This window comes from Oncorhynchus gorbuscha, linkage group LG05 (assembly GCF_021184085.1).
Source record: "Oncorhynchus gorbuscha isolate QuinsamMale2020 ecotype Even-year linkage group LG05, OgorEven_v1.0, whole genome shotgun sequence".
Classification (NCBI taxonomy): Eukaryota; Metazoa; Chordata; class Actinopteri; order Salmoniformes; family Salmonidae; genus Oncorhynchus; species Oncorhynchus gorbuscha.
Genome location: NC_060177.1, coordinates 9758159 through 9773116, shown reverse-complemented (window position 1 = coordinate 9773116; position 14958 = coordinate 9758159). Strand labels below are relative to the sequence as shown.

Below are 14958 nucleotides of genomic sequence, written 5' to 3'. Positions count from 1 at the left end.
GAGAGAGACATAGTGAGGGAGAGAGAGACACATAGTGAGGGAGAGAGAGACACATAGTGAGGGAGAGAGAGAGACATAGTGAGGGAGAGAGAGAGACATAGTGAGGGAGAGAGAGACACATAGTGAGGGAGAGAGAGAGACATAGTGAGGGAGAGAGAGAGACATAGTGAGGGAGAGAGAGAGACATAGTGAGGGAGAGAGAGAGACATAGTGAGGGAGAGAGAGAGAGACATAGTGAGGGAGAGAGAGAGACATAGTGAGGGAGAGAGAGAGACATAGTGAGGGAGAGAGAGAGACATAGTGAGGGAGAGAGAGAGACATAGTGAGGGAGAGAGAGACACATAGTGAGGGAGAGAGAGACACATAGTGAGGGAGAGAGAGAGACATAGTGAGGGAGAGAGAGAGACATAGTGAGGGAGAGAGAGAGACATAGTGAGGGAGAGAGAGAGACATAGTGAGGGAGAGAGAGACACATAGTGAGGGAGAGAGAGAGACATAGTGAGGGAGAGAGAGAGACATAGTGAGGGAGAGAGAGAGACATAGTGAGGGAGAGAGAGACACATAGTGAGGGAGAGAGAGAGACATAGTGAGGGAGAGAGAGAGACATAGTGAGGGAGAGAGAGAGACATAGTGAGGGAGAGAGAGAGAGACATAGTGAGGGAGAGAGAGAGACATAGTGAGGGAGAGAGAGACACATAGTGAGGGAGAGAGAGACACATAGTGAGGAGAGAGAGAGACATAGTGAGGGAGAGAGAGAGACATAGTGAGGGAGAGAGAGACACATAGTGAGGGAGAGAGAGAGAGAGACATCGTGAGGGAGAGAGAGAGACATAGTGAGGGAGAGAGAGAGAGACATAGTGAGGGAGAGAGAGAGAGACATAGTGAGGGAGAGAGAGAGACATAGTGAGGGAGAGAGAGACACATAGTGAGGGAGAGAGAGAGAGACATCGTGAGGGAGAGAGAGAGACATAGTGAGGGAGAGAGAGAGACATAGTGAGGAAGAGAGAGAGACATAGTGAGGGAGAGAGAGAGACATAGTGAGGGAGAGAGAGACACATAGTGAGGGAGAGAGAGAGACATCGTGAGGGAGAGAGAGAGACATAGTGAGGGAGAGAGAGACACATAGTGAGGGAGAGAGAGAGACATCGTGAGGGAGAGAGAGAGACATAGTGAGGGAGAGAGAGAGACATAGTGAGGGAGAGAGAGAGACATAGTGAGGGAGAGAGAGACACATAGTGAGGGAGAGAGAGAGAGACATCGTGAGGGAGAGAGAGAGACATAGTGAGGGAGAGAGAGAGACATAGTGAGGGAGAGAGAGAGACATAGTGAGGGAGAGAGAGAGAGATAGTGAGGGAGAGAGAGAGACATAGTGAGGGAGAGAGAGACACATAGTGAGGGAGAGAGAGAGAGACATCGTGAGGGAGAGAGAGAGACATAGTGAGGGAGAGAGAGACACATTGAGGGAGAGAGGCAGAGAGAGAGAGACACATTGAGGGAGAGAGGCAGAGAGAGAGAGACACATTGAGGGAGAGAGGCAGAGAGAGAGAGACATAGAGAGAGAGAGAGAGAGAGAGAGAGAGAGAGAGAGAGAGAGAGAGAGAGAGAGAGAGAGAGAGAGAGAGAGAGAGAGAGAGAGAGAGACATAGTGAGGGAGAGAGGCAGAGAGAGAGAGAGAGAGATGCTCTAGAGAGAAAGAGAGAGTGATGCTCTAGAGAGAGAGAGAGAGAGAGAGAGAGAGAGAGACAGAGAGACAGAGAGAGAGAGAGAGAGAGAGAGAGACATAGTGAGGGAGAGAGGCAGAGAGAGAGAGACATAGTGAGGGAGAGAGGCAGAGAGAGAGGGAGAGACATAGAGACAGAGAGAGAGAGAGACATAGTGAGGGAGAGAGGCAGAGAGAGAGAGAGAGAGAGAGAGAGAGAGAGAGAGAGAGAGAGAGAGAGAGAGAGAGAGAGAGAGAGAGAGAGAGAGAGAGAGAGAGACAGAGACAGAGAGAGAGACAGAGAGAGAGACTTTAACCAAAATAGAAAGGGTACATATTGGGATGGTCTCCGAAGACGTTTAATGATCTGCCCTCTACAGTTTAATGATCTGCTCTCCTCTACAGTTTAACAATCTGCCCTCCTCTACAGTTTAACGATCTGCCCTCCTCTACAGTTTAACAATCTGCCCTCCTCTACAGTTTAACGATCTGCCCTCCTCTACAGTTTAACGATCTGCCCTCCTCTACAGTTTAATGATCTGCCCTCCTCTACAGTTTAAAGATCTGCCCTCCTCTACAGTTTAACGATCTGCCCTCCACTACAGTTTAACGATCTGCCCTCCTCTACAGTTTAAATATCTGCCCTCCTCTACAGTTTAATGATCTGCCCTCCTCTACAGTTTAAAGATCTGCCCTCCACTACAGTTTAAAGATCTGCCCTCCTCTACAGTTTAAAGATATGCCCTCCTCTACAGTTTAATGATCTGCCCTCCTCTACAGTTTAATGATCTGCCCTCCTCTACAGTTTAATGATCTGCCCTCCTCTACAGTTTAAATATCTCCCCTCCTCTACAGTTTAAATATCTTCCCCTCCTCTACAGTTTAAATATCTACCCTCCTCTACAGTTTAAATATCTGCCCTCCTCTACAGTTTAACGATCTGCCCTCCTCTACAGTTTAACGATCTGCCCTCTACAGTTTAAATATCTACCCCTCCTCTACAGTTTAAATATCTGCCCTCCTCTACAGTTTAAATATCTACCCTCCTCTACAGTTTAACGATCTGCCCTCCTCAACAGTTTAAAGATCTGCCCTCCTCTACAGTTTATTAATGATCTGCCCCTCCTCTACAGTTTAAAGATCTGCCCTACTCTACAGTTTTACGATCTGCCATCCTCTACAGTTTAATGATCTGCCCTCCTCTACAGTTTAATGATCTGCCCTCCTCTACAGTTTCAAGATCTGCCCTCATCTACAGTTTAACGATCTGCCCCCCTCTACAGTTTAAAGTTATGCCCTCCTCTACAGTTTAAAGATCTGCCCTCCTCTACAGTTTAATGATCTGCCATCCTCTACAGTTTAAAGATCTGCCCCTCCTCTACAATTTAAAGATCTGCCCTCCTCTACAGTTTAAATATCTGCCCTCCTCTACAGTTTAAAGATCTGCCCTCCTCTACAGTTTAAAGATCTGCCCCTCCTCTACAGTTTAAATATCTGCCCTCCTCTACAGTTTAAAGATCTACCACACCTCTGGAAAACACTGTTAATGACCCATCTGTACGGTCCAGGTGGGTTCAAACCAGAGATGCCTTTGAACTCTGTTAACAAGCCTGAGCCAATGCACACACACACATGCATAAACACACATGCACACATTCACCACACACACACACACACACATATACACACACAGATGAGACCTCTAGTACACACTCCCTTCATGCTAGAAGGCCAAGAGCAGCTGCTGCCTCCAACACCACAGACCCACCAAACCTCAACAGGATCTAAATCAGTCTACTGCACTTCCTCTACTTACTCTGTGTGTGTGTGTGATAGTGTCGTTCCTATGTTAGTGGAGTGGCAGTACAGGGGTGGGTCACTGCCATTAGTAACCCTGTGATTTGGGAGAGTGGAGGTTCATTTGAAGACCATGACTAACAGGTGAGGAGGGAGTAGAGCGCTGTGATGTCATCCTAGGCAGACTGCTGAACTGATTCAGCCTCTTTTCTAAGTATGGAGAAGACAGAGTCACTACAGCTGTACTAGACCTCACTGACAACACTGAAGAGGTAGTTGCCTTGTGTGGCTCAGTTGGTAGAGCCTGGTTCTTGCAACAACAAAGGTTGTGGGTTTGATTCCTGCTGGGGCCACCAATACCTTATCTCACTCTGTCACTCCCTCTTTCTTTCTTTCTCCCTCCCTGCGGTCTGCCACATATCCCACTAACTTCTAACAACTAGTAATGGGTTGTACTGCTGCCCTCCTGGTCTGATGGCATGGGCTGTCTGAGACTGTAAAGTGGATTTAACAAACAGCTGGGGGGGCTGACGAGCCAGCTGGAGACGCAGAACTCTCGTTTGATGTGGAGAGGAGGAGAGTGAGTGAGTGAGTGAGTGAGTGAGTGAGTGAGTGAGTGAGTGAGTGACAGGGGGAGGCTGGGCGGAGGGGAGAGGGCATGGTGAGGGGGAGGCTGGGCGGAGGGGAGAGGGCATGGTGAGGGGGAGGCTGGGCGGCGAGGAGAGGGCATGGTGAAGGGGAGGCTGGGCGGAGGGGAGAGGGCATGGCGAGGGGGAGGCTGGGCGGAGGGGAGAGGGCATGGCGAGGGGGAGGCTGGGCGGAGGGGAGAGGGCATGGCGAGGGGGAGGCTGGGCAGAGGGGAGAGGGCATGGCGAGGGGGAGGCTGGGCGGAGGGGAGAGGGCATGGCGAGGAGGAGGCAGGGCGGAGGGGAGGGGAGAGGGCGGAGGGAAAGGGCATGGTGAGGGGAGGCTGGGCGGAGGAGAGAGGGCATGGAGAGGGGGAGGCTGGGCAGAGGAGAGAGGGCATAGTGAGGGGAGGCTGGGCGGAGGGGAGAGGGCATGGCGAGGGGAGGCTGGGCGGAGGGGAGAGGACATGGTGAGGGGGAGGCTGGGCGGAGGGGAGAGGGCATGGCGAGGGGAGGCTGGGCGGAGGCGAGAGGACATGGTGAGGGGGAGGCTGGGCGGAGGGGAAAGGGCATGGTGAGGTGGAGGCTGGGCGGAGGGGAGAGGGCATGGTGCGGGGGAGGCTGGGGAGAGGGTGGAGGGGAGAGGGCATGGTGAGGGGAGGCTGGGCAGAGGGGAGAGTGCATGGTGAGGGGGAGGCTGGGGAGAAGGGAAAGGGCATGGCGAGGGGAGGCTTGGCGGAGGGGAGAGGGCATGGTGAGGGGGAGGCTGGGCGGAGGGGAGAGGGCATGGCGAGGGGCAGGCTGGGCGGAGTGGAAAGGGCATGGTAGGGGGAGGCTGGGAGGAGGGGAGAGGAAATGGCGAGGGGGAGGCTGGGCGGAGGGGAGAGGGCATGGCGAGGGGGAGGCAGGGCGGAGAGGAGGGGAGAGGGCGGAGGGAAAGGGCATGGTGAGGGGAGGCTGGGCGGAGGAGAGAGGGCATGGAGAGGGGGAGGCTGGGCGGAGGAGAGAGGGCATGGTGAGGGGGAGGCTGGGCGGAGGGGAGAGGGCATGGCGAGGGGGAGGCTGGGCGGAGGGGAGAGGGCATGGCGAGGGGGAGGCTGGGCGGAGGGGAGAGGGCATGGCGAGGGGGAGGCTGGGCGGAGGGGAGAGGGCATGGCGAGGGGGAGGCTGGGCAGAGGGGAGAGGGCATAGTGAGGGGGGAGGCTGGGCGGAGGGGAGAGGGCATGGCGAGGGGAGGCTGGGCGGAGGGGAGAGGACATGGTGAGGGGGAGGCTGGGCGGAGGGGAGAGGGCATGGTGCGGCGGAGGCTGGGTAGAGGGCGGAGGGAAAGGGCATGGTGAGGCCATGGTGAGGGGAGGCTGGCGGAGGGGAGAGGGCATGGTGAGGGGGAGGCTGGGGAGAGGGGAAAGGGCATGGTGAGGGGAGGCTGGGCGGAGGGAAGAGGGCATGGCGAGGGGGAGGCAGGGCGGAGGGGAGGGGAGAGAGCGGAGGGAAAGGGCATGGTGAGGGGAGGCTGGGCGGAGGAGAGAGGGCATGGAGAGGGGGAGGCTGGGCGGAGGAGAGAGGGCCTAGTGAGGGGGAGGCTGGGCGGAGGGGAGAGGGCATGGCGAGGGGAGGCTGGGCGGAGGGGAGAGGACATGGTGAGGGGGAGGCTGGGCGGAGGGGAGAGGGCATGGTGAGGCGGAGGCTGGGGAGAGGGCGGAGGGAAAGGGCATGGTGAGGGCATGGTGAGGGGAGGCTGGCGGAGGGGAGAGGGCATGGTGAGGGGGAGGCTGGGCGGAGGGGAGAGTGCATGGTGAGGGGAGGCTGGGCGGAGGGGAGAGTGCATGGTGAGGGGAGGCTGGGCGGAGGGGAGAGTGCATGGTGAGGGGAGGCTGGGCGGAGGGGAGAGTGCATGGTGAGGGGGAGGCTGGGGAGAGGGGAAAGGGCATGGCGAGAGGAGGCTTGGCGGAGGGGAGAGGGCATGGTGAGGGGGAGGCTGGGCGGAGGGGAGAGGGCATGGCGAGGGGGAGGCTGAACACAGAGATATTCTTTCCTGTTAAGATGTCTCCCGAATCCCTAGAAATGATCCAACTAGTACAGTATCAGTTACATACTGAGAGCAGATAGGCAGACATTAGACCGTCTCAGACAGATACAGGACAGTATCACATGTCATGTCATCTCCTGAGAGGCAGGTAATGAGTTGTTGGAGACGAGGAAGTCTACAGTGACAGGCGTGACATAGAGATTACCCCTCTCCTCTGAGTGTTACAGTACAGCAGACACACACATCCCAGACAGATGCCCACACACCCTGACATACACACGCCGTCTCAGCTCAGCCAGATCAGCCGTCAGTGAGAAGGGAAACCGGAGCATGAAGTGACACGCTCTAATTTGCCCACATCTCCCTCTCCCCTCCCTCCCTTCTCCTCTCCTCTCTGCTCCCCCCTCCAATCTCTCTCCCATCTCTCCTCTCTCTCCCATCTCTCCTCTCTCTCCCCTCTCTCCTCTCTTCTCTCCTCTCTTCTCTCTGCTCCCCCCTCCAATCTCTCCTCTCTCTCCCATCTCTCCTCTCTCTCCCCTCTTCTCTCCTCTCTTCTCTCTGCTCCCCCTCCAATCTCTCCTCTCTCTCCTCTCCTCTCTCCTCTCTTCTCTCTGCTCCCCTCCAATCTCTCCTCTCTCCTCTCTCTGCTCCCCTCCAATCTCTCTGCCCCCTCCAGGCTGGGCGGAGGGGAGAGTGCATTGCGAGGGGAGGCTGGGCGGAGGGAGAGGGCATGGCGAGGGGGAGGCTGGGCGGAGGGGAGAGGGCATGGCGAGGGGGAGGCTGGGCGGAGGGGAGAGGGCATGGTGAGGGGGAGGCTGGGCGGAGGGGAGAGGACATGGTGAGGGGGAGGCTGGGCGGAGGGGAAAGGGCATGATGAGGTGGAGGCTGGGCGGAGGGGAGAGGGCATGGTGCGGGGGAGGCTGGGGAGAGGGTGGAGGGGAGAGGGCATGGTGAGGGGAGGCTGGGCGGAAGGGAGAGTGCATGGTGAGGGGGAGGCTGGGGAGAGGGGAAAGGGCATGGCGAGGGAAGGCTTGGCGGAGGGGAGAGGGCATGGTGAGGGGGAGGCTGGGCGGAGGGGAGAGGGCATGGCGAGGGGGAGGCTGGGCGGAGTGGAAAGGGCATGGTAGGGGGAGGCTGGGCGGAGGGGAGAGGGCATGGTGAGGGGAGGCTGAGCGGAGGGGAGGCTGGGCGGAGGGGAGAGGGCATGGCGAAGGGAGGCTGGGCGGAGTGGAGAGGGCATGGTGCGGGGGAGGCTGGGGAGAGGGCGGAGGGGAGAGGGCATGGCGAGGGGGAGGCTGGGCGGAGGGGAGAGTGCATGGTGAGGGGAGGCTGGGCGGAGGGGAGAGTGCATGGTGAGGGGAGGCTGGGCGGAGGGGAGAGTGCACGGTGAGGGGGAGGCTGGGGAGAGGGGAAAGGGCATGGTGAGGGGAGGCTGGGCGGAGGGGAGAGTGCATGGTGAGGGGGAGGCTGGGGAGAGGGGAAAGGGCATGGCGAGGGGAGGCTTGGCGGAGGGGAGAGGGCATGGTGAGGGGGAGGCTGGGCGGAGGGGAGAGGACATGGTGCGGGGGAGGCTGAACACAGAGATATTCTTTCCTGTTAAGATGTCTCCCGAATCCCTAGAAATGATCCAACTAGTACAGTATCAGTTACATACTGAGAGCAGATAGGCAGACATTAGACCGTCTCAGACAGATACAGGACAGTATCACATGTCATGTCATCTCCTGAGAGGCAGGTAATGAGTTGTTGGAGACGAGGAAGTCTACAGTGACAGGCGTGACATAGAGATTACCCCTCTCCTCTGAGTGTTACAGTACAGCAGACACACATCCCAGACAGATGCCCACACACCCTGACATACACACGCCGTCTCAGCTCAGCCAGATCAGCCGTCAGTGAGAAGGGAAACCGGAGCATGAAGTGACACGCTCTAATTTGCCCACATCTCCCTCTCCCCTCCCTCCCTTCTCCTCTCCTCTCTGCTCCCCCCTCCAATCTCTCTCCCATCTCTCCTCTCTCTCCCATCTCTCCTCTCTCTCCCTCTCTCCTCTTCTCTCCTCTCTTCTCTCTGCTCCCCCTCCAATCTCTCCTCTCTCTCTCTCCTCTCTCCTCTCTTCTCCCTGCTCCCCCTCCAATCTCTCCTCTCTCCTCTCCTCTCTGCTCCCCCTCCAATCTCTCCTCTCTCTCCATCTCTCCTCTCTCTCCCATCTCTCCTCTCTCCCCTCTCTTCTCTCCTCTCTCCTCTCCTCTCTGCTCCCCCTCCAATCTCTCCTCTCTCTCCCATCTCTCCTCTCTCTCCCTCTCTCTCTCTTCTCTCCTCTCTCCTCTCTTCTCTCTGCTCCCCCTCCAATCTCTCCTCTCTCCTCTCCTCTCTGCTCCCCCTCCAATCTCTCCTATCTCTCCTCTCTCTCCCATCTCTCCTCTCTCTCCCCATCTCTCCTCTCTCCCCCTTCCCCTCTCTCTCCCATCTCTCATCTCTCTCCCTCTCTCCTCTCTTCTCTCCTCTCTGCTCCCCCTCCCATCTCTCCTCTCTCTCCCATCTCTCCTCTCTCTCCCATCTCTCCTCTCTCCCCTTCCCCTCTCTTCTCCCATCTCCCCTCTCTCTCCAATCTCTCCTCTCTCTCTCATCTCCCCTCTCTCTCCAATCTCTCCTCTCTCTCCCATCTCTCCTCTCTCTCCAATCTCTCCTCTCTTCTCTCCTCTCTTCTCTCCTCTCTCTCCCATCTCCCCCCTCTCTCCCATCTCTCCTCTCTTCTCTCCTCTCTCTCCCGTCTCTCCTCTCTCTCCCATCTCTCCTCTCTCTCCCCTCTCTCCTCTCTTCTCTCCTCTCTCTCCCATCTCTCCTCTCTCTCCCATCTCTCCTCTCTCCTCTCCTCTCTGCTCCCCCCTCCAATCTCTCCTTTCTCTCCCATCTCTCCTCTCTCTCCCCTCTCTCCTCTCTTCTCTCCTCTCTTCTCTCTGCTCCCCCTCCAATCTCTCCTCTCTCCTCTCCTCTCTGCTCCCCCTCCAATCTCTCCTCTCTCTCCCATCTCTCCTCTCTCTCCCATCTCTCCTCTCTCTCCCATCTCTCCTCTCTCCCCCTTCCCCTCTCTCCTCCCATCTCTCATCTCTCTCCCCTCTCTCCTCTCTTCTCTCCTCTCTGCTCCCCCCTCCCATCTCTCCTCTCTCTCCCATCTCTCCTCTCTCTCCCATCTCTCCTCTCTCCCCTTCCCCTCTCTCCTCCCATCTCTCATCTCTCTCCCCTCTCTCCTCTCTTCTCTCCTCTCTGCTCCCCCCTCCCATCTCTCCTCTCTCTCTCATCTCTCCTCTCTCTCCCATCTCTCCTCTCTCTCCCATCTCTCCTCTCTCCCCCTTCCCCTCTCTCCTCCCATCTCTCATCTCTCTCCCCTCTTCTCTCTTCTCTGCTCCCCCCTCCCATCTCTCCTCTCTCTCCCATCTCTCCTCTCTCTCCCATCTCTCCTCTCTCTCCCATCTCTCCTCTCTCTCCCATCTCTCCTCTCTCTCCCCTCTCTCCTCTCTTCTCTCCTCTCTCCCCCTTCCCCTCTCTCCTCCCATCTCTCCTCTCTCTCCAATCTCTCCTCTCTCTCCCATCTCTCCTCTCTCTCCAATCTCTCCTCTCTTCTCTCCTCTCTTCTCTCCTCTCTTCTCTCCTCTCTCCTCCCATCTCTCCCATCTCTCCTCTCTTCTCTCCTCTCTGCACCCTGTTATCTACCACATGCACATTGTAGTCAACGTGTCAAATCTGTAAGTTGAAAACATTGTATGTTAAAAGCACTGTATTTCCAGTTGAATGAACATATGACACGGATTGAGTAAATACATGTTAAGTTGACAGAATGTTTGCCTACGTTTTTGGGCCAAGTTTGGGCCAACTAAAAATGTTATGTTCAGGTAACACTGACCGAAAGGTTCAGTAAATAAAGAAAGGCTGTAGAACTACTTACTTAATAATATTTAGTTGAAACAACCAGATTTGTTTTACAGTGCAGGATGACAGGATACGATCTGACAGGCTATATGAGTGCTTGTTGAAACCAAATGAAACCTTTCACCTCCCGGCCCAAATTAGAACAGGTAATAATGCCTAATTAAGAATTAGGAATGAGAGAGAGAGAGAGAGAGAGAGAGAGAGTGTGTGTGTGTGTGTGTGTGTGTGTGTGTGTGTGTGTGTGTGTGTGTGTGTGTGTGTGTGTGTGTGTGTGTGTGTGTGTGTGTGTGTGTGTGTGTGTGTGTGTGTGTGTGTGTGTGTGTGTGTGTGTGTGTGTGTGTGTGTGTGTGTGTGTGTGTGTGTGTGCGTGTGCGTGCAAGAGAGATGTGCTAATGGGCTAATTGATTAAAACCACCATGGCCACGAAGAGGAGCAATTTATGCTACAGCTTTACAGACAGGACGAATAATCAACTGTCTGACCTGAAGAATGTAGAAAAATATAATACAATACAGCCAAGGACAGAGAGAGAAAGAGAGAGAGAGAGACAGAGGGAGTGAGTGAGAGAAAGGGGGAGAGGGAGAGAGAGGGATAGAGGGAGATGGAGCGAGAAGGAGAGAGAAACAGAAAGAGAGAGAGAGAGAGAGAGAGAGAGAGAGAGAGAGAGAGAGAGAGAGAGAGAGAGAGAGAGAGAGAGAGAGAGAGAGAGAGAGAGAGAGAGAGAGAGAGAGAGAGAGAGAGAGAGAGAGAGAGAGAGAGAGAGAGAGAGAGACAGAGGGAGAGGGAGAGGGAGAGGGAGACAGAGGCAGAGAGGGAGAGAGACAGAGGAAGAGGGAGACAGAGGCAGAGAGGGAGAGAGACAGAGGGAGAGGGAGAGAGAGAGCGAGAGAGAGAGAGTATAGATCCAATTCTAATAGAAAAAAGAGACAAAGGGAGAGACAGAGGGAGAAAGAGAGAGACAGACAGACAGAGAGACAGTGAGAGAAAGAAAGAAACAGGGAGAGAGAGAGAGAGAGAGAGAGAGAGAGAGAGAGAGAGAGAGAGAGAGAGAGAGAGAGAGAGAGAGAGAGAGAGAGAGAGAGAGAGAGAGAGAGAGAGAGGGAGAGAGAGGGAGAGGGAGAGAGAGGGAGAGGGAGAGAGAGAGTGAGAGAGAGAGATAGAGAGAGAGGGAGAGGGAGGGAGAGAGAGAGAGAGAGAGAGGGAGGGAGACAGAGAGGGAGAGAGAGAGGGAGATGGAGAGAAAGAGAGAGAGAGAAAAAGAGACAGAGAGAGGGAGATGGAGAGAGAAAGAGAGGAGAGAGAGAGAGGGAGAGACAGAGTGAGAGACAGGGTAAGAGACAGAGGGAGAGGGAGACAGAGACGGAGAGGGAGAGAGACAGAGGGAAAGAGAGAGACAGACAGAGAGAGAGAGAGAATTCTAATAGAAAAAAGAGATAAAGGGAGAGACAGAGGGAGAGACAGAGAGAGAGGGGGGTCGGGAGAGAGAGGGGGAGAGAGGGGGAGAGAGAGAGGGAGAGAGGGAGATGGAGCGAGAAGGAGAGAGAAAAAGAAAGAGAGAAAGAGGGAGAAGGAGAGAGAAGAAGAAAGAGAGGGGGAGTGACAGAGAGGGAGAGAGAGAGAGAGACAGGAAGAGAGAGAGAGAGAGAGAGGGGAGTGACAGAGAGGGAGAGAGAGAGAGACAGGGAGAGAGAGAGAGGGAGGGAGATGGAGTGAGAAGGAGAGATAAAAAGAAAGAGAGAAAGAGGGAGAAGGAGAGAGAAGAAGAAAGAGAGAGGTGGAGTAACAGAGAGGGAGAGAGAGAGAGACAGGGAGAGAGAGCGCAAGAGAGAGAGGGAGAGAGAGGGAGACAGAGACGGAGAGGAGAGAGAGAGAGAGAAAGAGAAAGTGAGAGAGAGAGAGAGAGAGAGGGAGAGGGAGGGGAGATGTAGGGGGAGAGAGGGGGATCGGGAGAGAGAGAGAGAGAGAGAGAGAGGGGGAGAGAGGGGGAGAGAGAGAGGGAGAGGGAGGGAGAGAGGGAGAGAGGGAGATGGAGCGAGAAGGAGAGATAAAAAGAAAGAGAGAAAGCGGGAGAAGAAGAAAGAGAGAGGGAGAGAGGCAGAGAGGCAGAGAGGGAGAGAGAGAGGCAGAGAGAGAGGGGGAGAGAGGGAGAGAGAGAGGGAGAAGGAGAAGGAGAGAGAAGAAGAAAGAGAGCGGGAGAGAGACAGAGAGAGACAGAGAGGGAGAGAGAGGGAGATGGAGAGAAAGAGAGAGAGAGAAAAAGAGACAGAGAGAGGGAGATGGAGAGAGAAAGAGAGGAGAGAGAGAGAGGGAGAGACAGAGTGAGAGACAGGGTAAGAGACAGAGGGAGAGGGAGACAGAGACGGAGAGGGAGAGAGACAGAGGGAAAGAGAGAGACAGACAGAGAGAGAGAGAGAATTCTAATAGAAAAAAGAGATAAAGGGAGAGACAGAGGGAGAGACAGAGAGAGAGGGGGGTCGGGAGAGAGAGGGGGAGAGAGGGGGAGAGAGAGAGGGAGAGAGGGAGATGGAGCGAGAAGGAGAGAGAAAAAGAAAGAGTGAAAGAGGGAGAAGGAGATGGAGAGAGAAGAAGAAAGAGAGGGAGAGAGAGGGAGATGGAGAGAAAGAGAGAGAGAGAGGGAGATGGAGAGAAAGAGAGAGAGAGAAAAAGAGACAGAGATAGCGGGAGAGAGGGAGATGGAGAGAGAAAGAGAGGAGAGAGAGAGAAGGAGAGAGAGTGAGAGACAGGGTGAGAGACAGAGGGAGAGGGAAAGAGAGAGACAGACAGAGAGAGAGAGGGAGAGAGAGAGAGAGAGAGAGAGAGAGAGAGAGAGAGAGAGAGAGAGAGAGAGAGAGAGAGAGAGAGAGAGAGAGAGAGAGAGAGAGAGAGAGAGAGAGAAAGAAAGCGAGAGAGAGAGAGAAAGAAAGAAAGCGAGAGAGAGAGGGGGGGGGGAAGAGAGAGACAGAGAGAGAGAGAGACAATAGATGGAATTATATTAGAAAAAATAACCATCACATTTGACTACCATCTTAATTAAAACAAGCTTCCCCGAAACATTCCATCACACAGCCCTACAATGTCAAGAGATGAAACATGAGAAGAGTCCCCTTCGCCAGCTGGTTCTGAGGCTCAGTTCACTAACCCAAACCAACCCATAGAGCCTCAGGACTGCACACAGAAAGTCCGGCCCAACCAAATCATCGAAGCAAAAATAGAAATACATCACCTATTAGAAAGACACCACAACAAATCAACGCTATTTGGCTCTAAACAGACAGTACATGGTGGCAGACTATCTGACCACTGTGACTGATAGAAAACTGAGTTAAACTGAGTAAAACACTGACAGGAGGACAGGCTGCTCACTCTGCTCCAGGGGAGAGGTACAGACTCAGTGAGCACAGTCTGGCTATCGAGGCACACCTGGCTGCCCAGAGAGGACAGGCTGCTCACTCTGCTCCAGGGGAGAGGTACAGACTCAGTGAGCACAGTCTGGCTATAGAGGCACACCTGGCTGCCCAGAGAGGACAAGCTGTGCTCACTCTGCTCCAGGGGAGAGGTACAGACTCAGTGAGCACAGTCTGGCTATAGAGGCACACCTGGCTGCCCAGAGAGGACAAGCTGTGCTCACTCTGCTCCAGGGGAGAGGTACAGACTCAGTGAGCACAGTCTGGCTATAGAGGCACACCTGGCTGCCCAGAGAGGACAGGCTGCCTACTCTGCTCCTTGGGAGAGGTACAGACAGAGATGTATTTCCCATTATACTGTGAGGAATACTCAGACCTAAGAGAATCTTTCTTTCCCAAAATTATAATTAAGTACAAATCATTTATTGTGTGAAAAGCCTCAATGTGCAGTTTGGGCAGCCAAAACCCAAATAACTACCGTGGAATATGCGTCAACAGTAACCTTGGGAAAATCCTCTGCATTATCATCAACAGCAGACTCGTACATTTCCTCAATGAAAACAATGTACTGAGCAAATGTACAATTGGCTTTTTACCAAATTACCATACAACAGACCATATATTCACCCTGCACACCCTAATTGACAACCAAACAAACCAAAACAAAGGCAAAGTCTTCTCATGCTTTGTTGATTTCAAAAAAGCATTCGACTCAATCGAAGGCTTTTGTGGGTCTGCTATACAAATTGACGTGTTGGGGGTAAAACATATGACATTATATAAACCATGTACACAAACAACAAGTTTGCGGTTAAAATTGGCAAAAAACACACACATTTCTTCACACAGGGTCGTGGGGTGAGACAGGGATGCAGCTTAAGCCCCACCCTCTTCAACATATATATCAACGAATTTGGCGGGCTTTAGAAAAGTCTGCAGCACCTGGCCTCTTCCTACTAGAATCTAAAGTCAAATGTCTACTGTTTGCTGATGATCTGGTGCTTCTGTCACCAACCAAGGAGGGCCTACAGCAGCACCTAGATCTTCTGCACAGATTCTGTCAGACCTGAGCCCTGACAATAAATCTCAGTAAGACCAAAATAATGGTGTTCCAAAAAAAAAAGTCCAGTCGCCAGGACCAAAAATACAAATTCCATCTAGACACTGTTGCCCTAGAGCACACAAACAACTATACATACATTGGCCTAAACATCAGCACCACAGGTAACCACAAAGCTGTGAACGATCTGAGAGACAAGGCAAGCAGGGTATTCTATGCCATCAAAAGGAACATAAAATTCAACATACCAATTAGGATCTGGCTAAAAATACTTGAATCAGTCATAGAGCCCATTGCCCTTTATGGTTGTGAGGTCTGGGGTCCACTCACCAACCAAGACTTCACAAAATGGGACAAACACCAAATTGAGACTCTGCAAGCAGAATTCTGCAAAAATATCCTCCGTGTACAACGT

General features: G+C 54.0%; 1 protein-coding gene across 1 annotated transcript in view; it reads right to left on the bottom strand.

Annotated features, from left to right (window-relative positions):
• LOC124034997 (A disintegrin and metalloproteinase with thrombospondin motifs 17-like) overlaps nucleotides 1–14958 on the bottom strand; it is a 99133-nt gene that overhangs the window by 31635 nt on the left and 52540 nt on the right. The gene's annotated exons all lie outside the window — the stretch shown is intronic.